A 12468-nucleotide genomic window follows, 5' to 3' on the forward strand; every position below is an offset into this window, starting at 1 on the left:
AAAGTTCCACTTATAATCCCTAACTGCTTCTAATCCCTTCAACACAAAAAATAAGAACAACACTCAACATTCTTCTCAAAATCCTTTCTTAAGGTTAATTTTATGCACCGTCTTTTAGATAGCTTTTCAAGTGTCTTTGTGATTTTTGAAAACAATGGAATATCTCCCTACAGTTACCAATAGCCTTTGGAAAATAAAAAAAAAAAAAAAAAAAATCTGATTAGAGGTGTTCTTAATACTTTCCAAAAATTGCTTTGGTGCTTCAGACCTTAAGGGTGAATAAAGCAAACCCCATTTCATCTTGCAAACAAACAAAACTCACCCTTATCTTCATAATCATTCTCTAAAAACAAACACAACTCTCCCTTATCTTCATAAACATTCTCCAAAGAGTCAAAAATCATTCCTCTTATCTGATTATATTTAATTTGGTGCGTTTTTATATCTTCAAACATTCCTTTTGATGTTGATTTTTAATAAGTTTGTTTCCATTCTTGTTGTTAAGAAATGTCATAAATGATTGTTTTCCAATATAGTATCAAAGATTGGGTTGCTTGAAAATCAATTGATTTTTTTTTTCATTCTATTATTATAATTTATTTGGTTTATAATGACAGTAAGTCATTAATTGCAAGGCAAATTAATTTTTGATATAGATATGGTTTGTTCTATTTGAGGGAATAGTGCCTCCAAGAAATATTAGAGAAGAGACATTTAGGTTAATTCATTGATACCTTTTATTCCATAAGTCCCACCTTAAATAGGCAACAATCCTTTAACTCCACAATGACTAAAACTCCTAATTAAACCAAGTTTAAATAAATCAAACAGCTACCACATCCTAATACTTTGTGGTGACGCAAATAACCAATTCTAACTAAGATGCAAATAACCAAAGCCAAATTAACCAAGTTGAAGAACAAATAACGCATGAAACTAACTAAGCTGAAGACAAAGTAATGCATGCTTACGCAACATAATCCCTTAGCCACATCGGAGTCTAACTCACTTGGGAAACGTACTTCGATCTTTACACTACTGTCCAAATTCCTAACATTGGATAACCCATAAAAATGCACTGTGTAGCCCGGGGACCAAACTTATCACAAGACTCAGTAATGGCAAAGTAGCTGAGGCAACCAACAACATGTAGATGACTGCTGTCGAGTGTTTTACTGAATAACATCTCATAGGGAGTTTTACCACCAAGAACTCGGGTTGGCATCCGATTGATCAGGTAGGTAGCTGTGATCACATATTTGCTCCAAAATTCCACGAGAATGTTGGCTTGGTATTTAAGAGTGCGAGCTAATTCTAGTAAGTGTTTGTGTCTTCTCTCAACTACCCCATTTTGTTGAGGAGTATATGTGTAGGAACTCTTGTGAAGTATTCCAAGGGACAGGAAAAGGGATGAACATTGATGGTTAAAAAATTCATGGGCATTGTTAGTTCGGACTCTTTGAAGTGATGTATGAAAGTAAGTGGTTACCATTGACATAAAATTCCTAATGTGAGTAAAGGTTTGGGCTTTTGATTGCATTAAAAAGACCCATGTTCCCTAGGAAAAATCATATACTATTGTAAAGAAAAATCGGGACCCATCATGGTTAGGGGTGTTATAAGGTCCCCAAATGTCAATAAGGATCAAGGCAAAAATTTACTTAGTAGCAGATGTGTTGTGTGGGAAAGTGATGCATGATTGTTTTGGTAAGGTACACACTAGACATTTTGGTTGAGGAATAGATGCACTGCCAACCGTTGATGGAGAATAAGAGATTTTTTATTCATATTTGTATTACAATGAATAGATTTATTTGTAATACAAGAAGAAAAAGAATTAGAAACTCCATCAGGGGTCTAGTAGTATAAACCATTATTAACTCTACCCAAGCCCATCAGTTTCCTAATCGAAGGGTCTTGAAATTCACCTGTATTAGGAAGGAATTTCAAGAGGCAACTATTATTGGTGCATACTTTGGATACCAAAGTAAGATTGAAATGAAAAACGGGAACAAAAAAAACATTGTTAAACATTAATTTGTCACTGAGACAAAAGGTTCCTATATGGGTGGTTGGGGCATTATTTCCATTCGGCATATGAACGAAAATAGATGATGTGGTGGATTCATGTGAGAAATATTTGGGGTCACAAATGATATGATCACTAGCCCTTGAATCAATAATCCAAATATTATCTTTAATAAAATTCAAGCAAAAAGATGTACCTATATATGATGCCGTGTGTGTTTGTGGAATTTGTTTCATCATCCGAAGAAGTTGATTGTATTTGTCTATGCTAATAATTAGTGAAGACAGTTGGTTTCTAGTAGGAATAGTGGTAACCTGATGTGCTAAAGAATTACCATTTTCGTCCTTGTTGTTCGTATTAGGACACCTATGTAGTTTCCAACAATTTTCTCGAGTGTGATTTTTCCTTTTGCAATAATCACAGTATACCCTACTTTTCCCGGTTTTGCTGGATCCAATCCCATTTGACTAGTTTACCCCATTTGACCCATTTGGCCCAATTTGGCTCGTTTGGCCTGTTTGACCCCATATGTGACGTGGCAGCACAAGAGCCATTGGATCTTATGAAAGAGATAACAATTATTGACCGTTGGATTATGAGATCACATCTGAGCCCTTCATTGCCTCATATGAAAAGGAGCCATTTTCAGGGTTTGCAAACCCTAGCTGCTAATTCCCAAAATTTCCTAAAGTCTTCTTTGAATTCAAAGAAGACAATTGCTCCATTACTGCACCGGCAAAGGCCATAACATCCCAAGATCGAGGAACTAGCACACAATGTTGGCTTTTGTCTTGTGCGACCAACTAGAAGATGTAGCAAAAATCCAACAATGAGGACGCAACCAAGATTTGTGTTATGACAGCAAGAAATGCCTCATTGAGGCCGAGAAGAAAACGACTTAGCCGTTCCTGGTCATGAATCTGGTTAAATTGTTGGAGGGTTGTCGGTGGTCCTTCGAGTTTCTCTTTGGCGTCATCAGGCTCATGCCATGTGGTAGAGAGCTTATTGAAATACGTGGTCATTGTTGAGTTTCCTTGAGTTATTTTGGCAAGTTGCTACTGAAGAGTGTAGAATTTAGCAAGATCTAGTTTGCCATACATGTCTCGGACATTTTTCCATATTTCTACAGTGATTTCAGTCTGTGGTAGTCTGGCCACCAACTCCGAGGATAGGCATTTGGTCAACCATGATCATACCCAGCATGTTACACCTCTTTCAATAATGGTGAAAAGGTGAATTGAGTGGTGGTAGTGGGATTGTGCCATCTATGAAACCCTCCTTATCCTTGGCAACAAGAGCTCGCCAGAAATCATGAGCTCAAGTTGAATAATTGTCTGATCCAATCAATGGTTGTTTAATAAGGGTGATTTTTAGCCCATCTAATGCTGGTGAAATCAAAGCGTCGCCAAGTTCAAGGCAATGGCCGACGGCTGGAATCATTTGGGAAGTGAACAAGTAGGGATTTGTATCTGTTTGCTGTGATGGATCTGAGTTGTAACTTGGTATACCATGTGGTATAGGAATGGGTTTGGGCCAGTAGTTGGATGTGGACCAGTGTGTGGGTTTGGGCCAATAGTTAGGTTTGGGCTGGTGGTTGTGTTTGATGTGTGTAGGCTAGGATTTGGGTTTAGGCTATTATGTGGAATTAGGCTTGTATTGCTGATAGTTGGGTTTGGGCCGTTGGTTGTGTTTGATGTGGGTAGGCCAGGATTTGGATTTGGGTCATTGTGTGGATTTTGTGGGGGTTCATTATAGGGTTGTAAGGGCGAGATCCGGTTAGTAGTGTTTGGGTTTTGATTGGTTGCCATCTGGATGGTTTGAGTGTTGTAGTTTTTGGTTGATCTATTAAGACAATATGATCAGAAAATAGATTTCTTATCGCATATCTGTTTGCTTTTGTAGGGACAAAACATAAATTTTTTTTTTTAATTTTGATTGAGTATTTGTTTGCCTTTGTAGGGACAGAAGAGAATTAGAAGAGCAAAAGCTAGAAAAGCTTTGATACCATGTCAGAATGTGATAAAGAGACAAGAGTGACAAAGACTAAAAGGAAATGCTAGAGTATGCCAAGAGAGAAAGAAAAAGAGAAGAATAATTACTTTATTCTATATTATATTTCTTACATGTATTCTATCCAATTTATACAAAATATGTAAGTACAAGAGTGGAAAATATCTTGTAATGAATGTACAATTAAACAAAGTCAGGAAACTAAGTAGAGTTAAGGAACAATCTCAACATGATCAATCAGGGCGTGATTACTGCATTCCATCACCAAACTCTATTTTCTTATCTCCACTATTCTTAGGGCCCGTTTGGATGGGGTTAATATTACATAACTGGGGTAATATTTTTTAAATTGAGCATATGACAATGTTTGGTTGGTTTGTAAAAAATTATTCCCAAAATCTTTTATGACAAACAATGGCATTTCGAGGGTAAGTTGTCGGGAATATTAATACCAGGTTTTTTTTTGGGGGGGGGGGGGGGGGGGGGGGGGGCTGTTATTAAAACTTACCCAGGGTAACTAATTTTGTTTCCCATATTGTCCCTAAACAGTTGAGCATTTGGTCCAAATTAGTCTATATTTGTAAGATTTACAAAAAACCCAAATCACTCATGTAGACCCTTTTGTCCTCACTTTTTAAATTTTCTGGATACATTGCCTTGTTATTGTCATTATTTACAAAAATGTCATTGTACCCAAAACTAGCCACCACCACCACCAAAATACATTGTTGTATCCCATCACAGAAGTCGGCAAGGTTCATGGCAAAAAACTTTTTTCTTAGCAATTTCTAAGGTGAAAATGAATGGATACATGTTTTTCAAGAACTAGCGAAAATGGATTTCAATTTGGTCCAATCCTTGCACCAAAGGAAATTGTTCTGTTACTTGATTAATTATGCGTTACCATCACAGATTTTACCACTCCAATTAATATGCATATAACATGTGACATATTAGATGGTGGCTACAACAAAAATGGCCTACGGTAACATGCAAAAAGTGTTACCGTAGGTAATTGTAGCATTATAAGGATGCTGTGATAGCCCATGTTACTAAAATGTAGACAATGATACACTTTTTGCATGTTGCCAATCATTTCAGTAACTGATACAAAATGCTATTGTTAAGTATATTGTGGCACTAATTCATAGTTACAAATGATTTTTGGTAACACTACATAAATGCTATAAATAACTTTTCTGTAACATTCTTAACCTGTTACAGTTTAATTTTTTGTAACATTTTTACAATGTTATAGATTGGTTTTTCTTAACAAAATACATTGTTGTATCCCTATCACAGAAGCTTGGCAAGGTTCATGGCAAAAAACTTTTTTCTTAGCAATTTCGAAGGTGAAAATGAATGGATACATGTTTTCAAGAACTAGCGAAAATGGATTTCAATTTGGTCCAATCCTTGCACCAAAGGGAAATTGTTCTGTTACTGATTAATTATGCGTTACCATCACAGATTTTACCACTCCAATTAATATGCATATAAACATGTGACATATTAGATGGTGGCTACAACAAAAATGGCCTACGGTAACATGCAAAAAGTGTTACCGTAGGTAATTGGTAGCATTTAAAGGATGCTGTGATAGCCCATGTTACTAAAATGTAGACAATGGTAACACTTTTTGCATGTTGCCAATCATTTCAGTAACTGATACAAAATGCTATTGTTAAGTATATTGTGGCACTAATTCATAGTTACAAATGATTTTTGGTAACACTACATAAATGCTATAAATAACTTTTCTGTAACATTCTTAACCTGTTACAGTTTAATTTTTTGTAACATTTTTACAATATTAGAGATTGGTTTTTCTTAACATTTTTAAAATGCTACAGAAGAGTTTTTAATAACATGTTAAAAGTGTTACCAAAGTATCATTCATTGTATTTAGTAGCTGTTACAAAATTATTTTCCATTACAATTTGAAAATGCTATCAATGTATCGTTATAGCATATATACAAACTGTTAGAGTTGTTATTTTAATAATACAAATTATTAACAATGATACACTAATTTTTCAAAGAACATTTCATTGATGGTGAACCTCCATATACAAAAAGTTCGCATATCTGCCTAATAAATACGCACCCACATCCTTTACATCCATAAAATCTAATACAAAAAGCTTCATATATCATATCTTATTTTGTAACGTATAAACCTTCATATACAAAAAACTTTATATATGCCTAACAAATATGCATCAATCATTTTTACATTATAATACCTAGATGATTGGAAAATTAACTATTAACAATAGTTAATACTTTCCCATCATTCAAAAAATTCCAACAACAAAAACCATCATGCATAACATCTTTCATTCCCAATTGTACTTTATCAATTGTGCATTCGGCTGGTTGCACCATGGCAGATCTGAATGTGGTGACCCCTCTGGGCAGCATGAATTTCCAAGCACTCACTGTTAAAAGACAAAGATAACAAATTTTTAAGATACAGGTTAAAAGAGTGAACTGCAAAATGAATTAAGAGTCTTTGTGTATATTTAAGTACAACTTACCTGCAACCATAAACAAGAATAACATGCAACAGATGTGCAATGCCTTTGTTCAAACTTTTCCAGGCATCTAATACTTCATAAGCAACAGGGACCCATTGAGGAATAAGTATTCCATTCTCTGGAGGCTTCAGGGGCTTCTCTATAGCCTTTCTGCAAGTTTTTCGTCCTTTCTTGCAGCCCGCGTCATGTTCTCTATTGGAATGAGAAAAGGCTTCTTCTTTCTCTTAGGTAGTACAGGTGGAAGATCCGCATTTTGGGGATTTTTTGTTTCTTTACAGTTTGATAATGTCTTGATCTCTGGCTAGCACATAGGAATATCCTACAACTTGTTGACTCAACTTTTTGAAGCTGCCCAAGCCTAAACTGCATGAAGAATGAAATTGAAGTATGAGCTTCTAAAACAATTATCCATAAAGAATGTCACCAAGGACAAAACACAAACTTACAGATTCACGGTAGTTGCATAAAATTTTCTCATGCAAATATTCATAAATTTAACTAGCATTGTTTTCCACACAAAAAAACAAAGATTGGCAAATCATTTTATACATCTCATATTAACAGATTTACTTCCAATATAATATATGATTAAAATAAAAAACCCAATAGAACATAATCAAGAGAACATAACCTGCAACCATAGAGTGTATGAGCTAGTAGCTGAGAGTTGAGGCCTCAACTCCATGGCACTGTGCTGAACACCTATGAAGTGAAGCAATGTCAAAAATTATTTTACATAATAATGACACTTGTTTTTAGCTCATTTTGGTAATCTAGCTTACACCAACACTTTTAAAGTAGAAATACCATTTGCAAACTAGCACCTGATGATTGTTTTATTTTTCATAAGGGTGCTAAAATTTTCATTTACACCTAGTATAATATGTGTGATACCTATCTTTGCGCCAAATGAAAATATGCTTTCATTGCCCTCATCCCCTAAACAGTTTAATCCTCGATAACAAAATAAAAAGAAAGTAACTAGCTTACCCTTTTGAGATGGATTCCATGCAGAAGGCAGAGCTGGTGGTGTCCAGAGCATTTGTTTCCAAGAGTATCTGAATTGCCTCACACTTCCTTAAATAAAAACTAAATGGTGCAAATGTAAAGTCAGAATCAAAAAATTGAAGCAGGGCTTTATAATTAATGATGTGGGTTTTTCATGAGGTAAAGGTGATGAAGCATAACACTTAAATAGAGTACAAATTTACTGTTAATATATAGGTCAAGGTAGCTCGTAACCAAACTCGCATGTCCAAATGCCCAAGCAAATGAAACATAATCATTTTAATCCTTGAAGGTTCAAATTCCAATGTGGTGTGAGTGAGATTAAATAGAAGATATATTCATAATGGAAGAGTATGTAAGTGGTTCAATATACCAAATTAGTGCACCAAACTCTAAAATGATTGCTATAAGTGTCAATAGTTTGTTATGAACCTGCTCAACGAAATCAAAGAAAGATTGCATTAAATGCATCACCTAAGTTTATTGCTTCTAAAGAAAAATGCATATATTAAAATTTCAAACTACCGAATGTTTTTAATCAACCCAAGCCGCAATAAGGTAGCAGCAATGTGATGCTCAGTTCCAACATTCACAAAGGAGATCATGGAGAAATTTAAACTGTAATGATGCAGAAATCAAGAGATCTTTCTGTTTTCCTTTTTCCTTCATCTAATTATAAATATTTTGAAAACGCAAAGTGGAGATGGTTAGATGATATCTCAACCAAATAATATAACTATCACTAGATCCTAACATCCCTACCTCTAAAACCCCAGGCTTAAAAAACAAAACAAAGCAAAACACCTAGTGTACAGTGGGAATTGGCCACTTCATCAATGACAAAATCAAAAGATTTTGAACAGCTATCTATAATGTAAACTATGAAAAGAGTATAAAAAATCTCACCCACTTCTGTATATACTCTACTCCTAATCACCATAAACTTACACATTCACGCCTACACATACAAGACTTCAATATTCAGTTCGTTAAACCAACATGGAGAATATAAGCTAAAAATCCAAAAAACAACAATACTGCTTAACTATATTTCTAAATATTAAATAAATTACCACACCCCAACATATAAGAAAATAAAATACAAACCCCCCAAGTGAAAGTAAATTCCCAAATGTGAATGTGATCCCGAACTTGATTGGATTAAAGAAAACAAGCATTGACTGTGATATGAAGAAAGATAACAGTGAAAAAGAGTAATAACATTAAAAGCCACAAAAAAATTGTGATAATTTAAACGAAGTACTCACCAGTAGGGTACAAAATAAACCTTATGATAAGCATATGGCAAAACCATACAACCTCTGTTTAATGAGAGAGAAATTGGATACAAACTAGTAACATGTATAACAAAATGTTAAGCATGGTATTTTTTCTATTGAACTCGTTATTAAAATGAAAATGTTCTGCAGGAAGTCGTTGGCTTTATCAATTTCAAGTTTCAACCAAGCAGCAAACTGATTTTAATTCTTAAAATCACCCACAAAGACAGAGTATATAGGTTATTTTGAAAAATAATGAAAACGTGAATGGGAAATTATGTACTCTACAAAACCTTACCTGTTACAGTCGCTGAAATCAAAGATGATCGACGATTGGAAGATGAACGAATGTTGACGATGATCGATTGGTCGAATATGAAAGATTCAAAGAGGATCGAAGAAAAGACTAAAGAGATGGAAGAACGAAGATTCAAGTTCAAGAATGAAGAAGTCTGCGTCGTCAGTGAGAAGAGAACGAACAAAGAAGAGAATGAGATGAGTTAGCGAATAAGTTTTAGGTTTTTACCTTTCCAACATTTTTGACCCGGTTTTTCGTTACCATTTGGGCCCTACACGAATGAAAAGTGACAAAGTAAACCCCAAATACTGTCAATTTGACCCCTAAACAATAAAAATGAGACAAAATCAACCTCAATTCATGTTGGCGGGAAATAATATTTTTTTTCCCGGTAAATATTTGGGTTTATGGTAACACTTATAAATTGTTACTATATTTTTATTATATGGTAACATTATAAAAAATCTACTATATTATTAGGTCTATTGTAACATTTTAAAAATGCTATTGTAGTTCCTATATTAGTAACATTTTACAAAAAAGAGTTACCATTGATACAAAATGTGTTATAAAAAGTTAAGTGTTACATATAAAAATTGTTATCGTAACATTTTAAGATCAAGTGTTACCATAGATAGTCTACAGTAACACTTTAAGGAAAAATGTTACTGTCCAATGTTACCATAGGCCATTTTTGTTGTAGAGTCGGTTTGGCTAAGAAGTTGGATTTTGCAAGAGAACAACCGCTTAAATGGTATATTTGGTCCATGGCCTGCCTCACGGATGCAAACTTTTCGTGGCAAAGAATTGAGCTTACAAAACCCATATCCTTCATCTACATTATTAATGATATTTTTGATGTTTATGGGACACTTGATGAACTCACTATTTTTACAGAAATTGTTAACAGGTATGCATTTATCAATAGAGCGTAACTAATATTCTTTTTTAATTACTTATCCCAATAATTTGATTTGCAAAACCAATGCTTGTAGATGGGATCATGCGGCTATTGATCAACTGCCAGACTACATGAAGATATGTTTTAAGGTTCTTGATGATATCACTAATGAAATCAGCTACAAGGTGTACAAGGAGCATGGCTTTAACCCTGTGCACTCACTAAGGAAAGCGGTGCGTATAAACAAATACCAAACTACCTAATTTATGCTTTTAATTTTTGAGAAAATTTAATCCTCTAATAGTTGCAAGATAATGTTGATTGCTACAGTGGTCCAGTTTGTGCAACGCATTTCTTTGTTGAAGCAAAATGGTTTGCTTCTGAGAACATGCCTAAGGCTGAAGAATACTTGAAGGATATTTCAACTGTTTCAAGAGGTTAGATTTGAAAACAGCATCGTTATCAAGGGAAATGCTTTGTTTTTCATAATTGGTTGACAATCAGCCACGTAGAAGAAGGTTTGGCTTGCCTGTTCCTGAAAACTTTTCTGGGACAATTGAAATATAAGAGGAAACAGAAGAAAAAGCTGGGGAAGAAAAAGCCATTGATTTATATTTACCAAAATATTTCTTGAGCTTTTGAAATATATTTGAGGATATGAAAGAAAAAGTGATCCAAATTTATAGGATTCATTTCCATTACTCTACAAATGACCATGTTATGCACGTTGAACTACACAGTATACGAGCGAACTGAAACATGTTTTGGTTGTCTGATTTGATGATGTTTCCTAATTATAACATGAGTGCCTATTGGTTAATCAGTTACATTGGTTTAGTTAGAAGTTAGTTCAGCAGTTTGTCTAGTAAAAGTTAAGTTAGTTAAACTACAACAGTTAGTAAGTCTAGTTAATTCATTTTTGTATTATTTAGTTTTACTATAGCTAAATCCAACTGTAAGCTGCTTAAATACCTAGAATGTAATCGAAGGTACTAGACTTGAATAACAAAGATAGTTTTTTTTCCCTTTTCTCTCTATTAAGAGTGTGCAAAAAAATCCGTTATCCGATATGGATCCGGTATCCAGTCCGATCCGATCCGATCCAAAAAAACGGGATAACTGAAAATCCAAATTAGGATTCGAATCGCATTTTAGAGATATTTGAATTTTCGGATCGGATACTGGTTTAGGGCCTTTGGAAAACCGGATATCCGACCAGATTTGGTTTTCTTAACAGCCCAAAAAAAACCCAAATAATTTTCCCCCATTTAACATTACATGGTAAATCCCTAAACAAAGAGTCTAACATATTCAATCCCCAAACACTACAAAATTTCTCTTTTCCAATACAAATTCCCTACAGCACCAAGTTCGTCTTCTCCATCTCCAATTTCTTTTGTTTCTTTTCGCTAACTACAGTGATTGCAAAGTGCTTACAGACCCAGTTCGTCGTCTTCTCCAATTTCTTTCTGGGAAATTCTTCCTAGCCGGATAAATTCATTTGTTAACTCAAAATTGGTGAATTGATTTTGTGTTTGTGAGGTCGCTGTCGAGTCGATTGTCACGACCACAAAATTAACAAACCTAATCACCTAGCTAGTGGTAAGAAGGGTTAAATCCTTAGGGAGCGTGACTAATGACTTGACACATATTTGAGTAAACTAAATGAAGATGGCAAATGAATGATTAAACTAGGAAAATTGATAGCTAAAATTGAAGAACTTAATTAGAAACAAACTAAGTGCAATGATAAAATGCTTGAAATTAAAACTAATTAAGACTTTATAATAAAAACTTTGCCGCTACAGTTTTGGTTTGACATGCGACCAACTCTCACAATTCTCCTCCACACTCTATGATCCCCTAAACCTATAAGGCAAGGTAAACACACGAAATCGCTTTCCGGTACTCTAAGTATAATCTATCTTGTCTCACCTGATGACTCAAGTTCGATTGGTTAGAGACTATCATTGAATATCAACAAATGCTACAAGACAAAACCACTAGTTGGTATGTCACTAACACATACAACATGTTAATGCGTAACATCCAATCAACCAACTTCACAATAAACACAACAAAAGTAGAAATGGCATTAAATGCGAACACAACTCAATCACAATCGATGCGAAGTAATGAAAAGCAATATTTATCATTTAATTATCTCAAACCAACGTTTATCATTCAGTAAGTTCTATGTAAACATTTAATCGCAATGAACAATCATATTCACCACAAATTATGCACAAACTACATTAAAGTATCGAAATCAAACATGAAATGAAAACAAATATAGTTCAATACACAATACTACCGAATGTCCGACGATGGGGCTCATCTAACTAGTCGAGAGCTGATGAGGAGAGTGGTGGAGTCAATCTTGATCTCGCCTATGCCGTAAC

General features: G+C 34.5%; 2 long non-coding RNA genes across 2 annotated transcripts; one reads left to right on the forward strand and one right to left on the reverse strand.

Annotated features, from left to right (window-relative positions):
• Positions 1-7207: 7207 nt before the first annotated feature.
• Positions 7208-9266, reverse strand: LOC116104908. Its single transcript, XR_004123983.1, has 5 exons — positions 9166-9266; positions 8695-8909; positions 7961-8019; positions 7570-7668; positions 7208-7281 (listed from the first exon to the last, which is right to left on the reverse strand). It is a non-coding gene; the product is annotated as an uncharacterized LOC116104908 (long non-coding RNA).
• Positions 9267-10011: 745 nt separating this feature from the next.
• Positions 10012-10423, forward strand: LOC116145254. Its single transcript, XR_004130373.1, has 3 exons — positions 10012-10075; positions 10161-10299; positions 10397-10423. It is a non-coding gene; the product is annotated as an uncharacterized LOC116145254 (long non-coding RNA).
• Positions 10424-12468: the final 2045 nt, after the last annotated feature.

Source organism: Pistacia vera, unplaced genomic scaffold (genome assembly GCF_008641045.1).
Source record: "Pistacia vera cultivar Batoury unplaced genomic scaffold, PisVer_v2 Contig1008, whole genome shotgun sequence".
Classification (NCBI taxonomy): Eukaryota; Viridiplantae; Streptophyta; class Magnoliopsida; order Sapindales; family Anacardiaceae; genus Pistacia; species Pistacia vera.